The 5,320-nt window shown below is 39.5% G+C and overlaps 1 pseudogene; it reads right to left on the bottom strand.

Annotated features, from left to right (window-relative positions):
- Positions 1-3,608: 3,608 nt before the first annotated feature.
- Positions 3,609-3,929, bottom strand: LOC143410579 (guanine nucleotide-binding protein G(I)/G(S)/G(O) subunit gamma-10 pseudogene; annotated as a pseudogene).
- Between the last annotated feature and the right edge of the window lie 1,391 nt (positions 3,930-5,320).

Below are 5,320 nucleotides of genomic sequence, written 5' to 3'. Positions count from 1 at the left end.
CAAGGGGTACATGTCACAAGAAAGAATGAGGCTCAGGAAAAGCATGTATCTCATGTCCAAGCTGTTTGTCCATTTTTGTCACAATGCTTTGTGTTGGGACTCCAATGCTGAGCAAAATCATATGCAGTTTCTGTCTTTTAGGAGCTTTAAGTCAAGAGAGGAGACAAACATCATTCAAAGAATCACACTGATGGCTGGGCACAGTGGTGCATGCCTGTAATCCCAGCAACTCAGGAAGCTGAGGCAGGAGGATGGAAGTTCAAAACCTGCTTCAGCACCTTAGTGAGATCCTGAGCAACTCAGCAAGACCCTCTCTCAAAATAAAAAAAAAAATAAAAAGGGCTGGGGATATGGCTCAGTGATTGAGACCTGTGGGTTCAATTCTCAGTACCAGGAAAAAAATAAAAAGAATTATAAAATTAGAAAATGAGAGTGGTACAAAATGTGAAGGGCAAGATGGTATGAGGACAGGGGCCTGTGTCTCCCACTCAGATGATTGATAATGATGATCAGAGAAACAACCACCATCCTTGCACAAGCTCCATGTGCCAGGCCCTGGGCTCAGTGTTCACTCATGATCTAATTCACCTCTCACCACCCTCCTCAGGGATTACTGACATTTCTGGGGGAGAAGTTCTTGGCTTGAATAATTTACATTGGTGAGATACAGTTCCCTATTCTAAGGAGAATCATGCCCTCATCCACCCATACGGTCTTCATCCACCCAGTCTTTCTATAAGTTGGAAAGATGGGAATCACTGTTGACCCAGCCTCCCCCATATCAGCTAATCACCCTGCTCTGCACGCTTTACCTCCTAAAGGTCTACTGAATTTCTGTGCCACTTCCCTGATCCCATTACCATCTCAGAGTGAGACTCCTCATGGCCTCCTGCTCTCTTTTGCCTCCATCAGATCTGTAGTCTTCAGAGAAGCCAAAGTAATCTTTGGCAAAGGATTTGACTATGTGTCTTCCTTTTTGAAGACTTCACATTGATTTAAGGGTAAAATCCTAACTCCTAGGCCTTGGATTCTTGGGCCCCTGCCTCCATCTCCAAACTCCTCTCATAAACCTCTGCCTCTTGCTTTCCTTGTTCTAGACCCACTGGCCTCCTTTGTGCCTCAGAGCCTTTGCACCTACCAACTGCCTTTCCTGAAAAGCTCTTATTCTCCCTTTTATGCTTAACTCATATTGGGCCCTTAGGTTCTAGCTTCTTTCTTCTTTCATAATTGTGAAAACCAGGTCAAATTACTCTCATGAAAACAATTTCACTTCTTTCCAACTTTAGGTAAATTGATCCATTTCATAATCAATCTATCACATACATGTTATATATCTGTCTTGTTTGCTGCATGATTCTCACTCAATTCAGGATTTGGCACATAGTAGGCACTCAACAATCTTTGTGGAATTAATAAGAAAAATTTTCAGAGCTCACATTGTGAACATATTGGCAGAACTAGGATGTGAACCCATTGTGACTATTATCAAAGCTTATGCTTAATCTCGGCACCCTACTATTGTGACCTAGGCCACCACCATGTTAATGTCTTAATACGTCAGAGCTGAAGCATGCTTCAGAGTGAATGTGTACAGATGGAGCCTCCTCCTTCTCTTTCACAGAACATTGGGCAGCAGCCATGTCTCCATATAACTTGGTTTCTCGCTCCCTGTCCTCACGTGTGCTGCTTCTGAACTGAGTTGGAAAAAGCTCTAGTGATAAAAATCAAAAGAGATTCAAGGAAATTATTTTTAGAAAAAAAAGATTAAAAAGAATGGAATATAGAGACTGGTTGAGTTTTCATTTATTTCACCTGTAAAGAACAGAAAGCAATTTGTGAAACAGTTTCAGCAAGTCATTCAGCCAGAACATGCATCCATCATCAAGTATGAGATAAGACTGGAAGGAAAATACAAAAGATGATTTAATGTGGTGTCAAGTTAGGTGAGGAAAACACACAATGCTAAGTTCATGAGGTTAGGGAGGTTTGTCTTTGCTCACAACCATGTCCCCAGTCTTGGAACATTGCTAGTCATTTAACAGATGTGCAGAAAATACATGACGAATAAATGAATGAAAATGTGATTTTGAAAGTCTATTTACCAGTGAGGATTTTCTAGGTTGTGCTACAGTAACAAATAAGTTCAGAATCAAAGTGGATTATCAGAACTTATGTTCATGTCCTGCTCTGCAAGTCCACCAAGGGCTGAGGAAACTTCCTAGACAGCTGCCCTCTGCATGCACTTTGACACCACCACAATGTAACAGGTGTAGAGACGGATGGGGAGTCAAGGAGTGGAAGTGATCCCCATCATTGGGTAAAGTAAGTCATAGGGCCATGCCTACTTCAAGGGGGCAGGGAAGTAAAACATTCTCACTCTCTCAGCAAGGAATAAACCTGACATTAGTGAACACAGTAATACTCACCACAACAGATATACAGATATTGGAGTGCACTAGGCTATTTGCTTTTCCCAAACCTCATCTTTTCACCAATATTTTAACAACCTCACTTGTGACTTTGAGATTTTTCTTAAACATCTGGACTTCTATATTTTCCTGTGCAGAAGATCATTTTAACTCAAAAGTCCAGCAATTCATTTCTGACATATCAAAATTTTTCTCTAAGAAAATTTTAGTGATGTTAATTTTATTTTCTTTATTTTATTTTTTTGCTGTCATAGAAAATTTAAAGAGAATTTATTTCCAAGATCTTCAAAGATTATGACAAATACTAAGTATCCTTCTAAAAGTATCCCAAATTAAATCAAAGGCACATCATCAAAGTCAAACACTTGTGACATGAAGAATTCTTTTAGGTCATAATATTTTCACATTACTTTGTTTTTAATCATTTGCAATGTTCTGTATGTAGGTCCTACTTTAAACATTTTTTTAAAGGCATGAAATAATGTAGTATCTTTATAAAAGTGCAACCACAACTATAAAGTAAAGAAACTTAAAAAGAGATCAAATCTGCTTCATACATAAAATGGGACAACCTAATATATATCATAACATGAATCTTTCTAAACAACACCTCTTGTGTTAAATAAAACAATCGTCTTATTTAGAAAAAATCAAGGCATCATTTGATTAGTAAAGTCTATTCTTCCTCCACAATTTTATACTTTCTTGTTTTCATTTAGTAATTGTAAATTTATGATAGAACAAATATAGTATAAAAATCTTAGGAACAACAAATTACAAATACTCCATTTTTTTAAATTAACAAAAGTGTTTTCATTCCTAAAATGTAAACATCCAGTTAATAAAACACACATGATATTCTAGGTATAGCAACACCTGTAACTCACTTATTAAAGAGGTGTATTTTGGTATATTTGGTGGTAAGGTTTTTATCTTAATACAAAGCACTTCTTTAGGAGAACCAATCCATTATTACTTAAAACAATTATATTTCTTCTCTCAGTTTTCTTATTTGAGTAGAAAATCATTAATTTCTGTAGAATTTTGGCAGTAAGATCAGGACACTGGAAAGGTCTGAAATATCTCAGTCATCTGGCTAAAGAAAAGTGTTTTCACTTGGAGTCAGTCATTCATAACTTTGTGTTCGAAGGCATTTCTCAACAAACTTCTTCCAAGTCTTCAGAGTAAAATGCAGGATCTGGGCTCTCGGAAGGGGTTGCTTCCTGCTGGAACTCTGACCAGGAGAGCATCCTTACAGGCATTCTGCCTGCAGTACTGCTGAAGCTCTGCCGCAGCCTGAGAGACCTTGATCCTCTCCACGCTGGCCTCCAGCTTGAGCTGCTCCACCAGGCACTGCAGGGCGCTCACGCTGGCCCCCGGAAGACATGGCGGCGGAGGCGCTGGCTCAGAGGGTGACTGGGCCAGGAGTGATGTAAATTTTAGAAGGATATTCACAGAGATTTCTCTGAATGAGCATTCACTGTACAACTCTGTATCCATATCTGCAGTTCTGTGTCCTTGGACTAAGCCCACAATAGATGGCAAATATTTGAGGAAAAAATTGTATCTGTACTGAACATGTACAGACTTTTTCCTCATTCCCTAAATAACACAGCAGAACAACTCAGCATTTGTATTATATTAGGTATTATGGTTAATCCAGACATGCTTTAAAGCATACAGGAGGCTGTGTGTAGTTTAAGTGCAAATGCTGCACCATTTTACCTAAGGAATTTGGGCTTCAACAGATTTTTCTGGGAACAAATCCTCTATGGATTCCAAGGGACAAGTCTATATCCTCCCTTTCTACCCTGGTATCAAGACATGGCAATCTCTTTTCTTGCCTCCTCTCCCCCAGGCCCTCTTTTATTCTTTTTTAACTGAAGCCTGAGAAACTAGTGGCTGGCTGGGCTGGATGGGCAGCACTCCAGGTAATCTGGAATTTGCAATTGACACTTGGTCTTCCAGTGGCAGCAGCAGCATCTTCTCTTAGAGAATCATCTAGGGCAGTTTTTTGCCAAGTGGTTTCAATAAAAATGTAGGACATGATCAATAAATGTATTTCCCACCAAAAAAGCAGGAAGAGGAACTTATTAAAGGTAGTTTATTGTTGATCATCTATAGTCCACCTTGGTTTCCTTTAGATTTGTGTGGCTTACAAAAATCAATTTTTACAAAAGCTATATATTTTTCAAAGCACACTGCAGGATCTATAATATTGGGAAATTAGAGTCAAGAGGAAAGACAATTCTGTATTGAACCTGATGTTTTACCTTCACATACTCTCCAAAATTTGTTTTTACTGTGAACAAATTTTTAAAATGTAGTTTTCCCCATCTTGGTTAGTCTGCAGCTGGCTGAGTTCACTGGATCATGAATTGCCATCATCAATGAATTTACTTAAAATATTGAGGAGGTGAATTTGTAGTATTGAGTTCTATCTGGAAAATAATCTTTTTTTCCCTTTGTTGTGCTATAGTGTTGCCTCGAAGAAAGTGAATCTCAATCCTGGGAATTGACTTCTTTTGAAAAGGATAGGGTGGGGCGGGGATGGGGGCTTCTTTCTGCAGTGCAAAACTAGCTAGTCTTGAATTGTCTCAGCAAAGCCAATGCAATTCAGGGGGACTAATCAGGTATTAAGGACACACATAATCCTTAAAAGTAAATTGTGGAGGCCCTGGCAATACCCATTTTTGCATTGTGAAATTACCCCAAAGCTTGCCACCTACTTACTGTGTGCTGCGAGACACCAGCCTGAGATCTCAGAACTCTCCCCAAGTTCTTTGTGGGTGCCATGAGCTGGGCTGTGCTCACTGCCCCTCACTCTTCTTGCCTTAGGGCCATGAGGCCCCTGAGTACCCACAAAGAAGCCAGAGCCCAGGCAGTGAGGG

Source organism: Callospermophilus lateralis, chromosome 11, assembly GCF_048772815.1.
Source record: "Callospermophilus lateralis isolate mCalLat2 chromosome 11, mCalLat2.hap1, whole genome shotgun sequence".
Classification (NCBI taxonomy): Eukaryota; Metazoa; Chordata; class Mammalia; order Rodentia; family Sciuridae; genus Callospermophilus; species Callospermophilus lateralis.
This window is presented reverse-complemented; position numbering and strand designations above follow the sequence as displayed.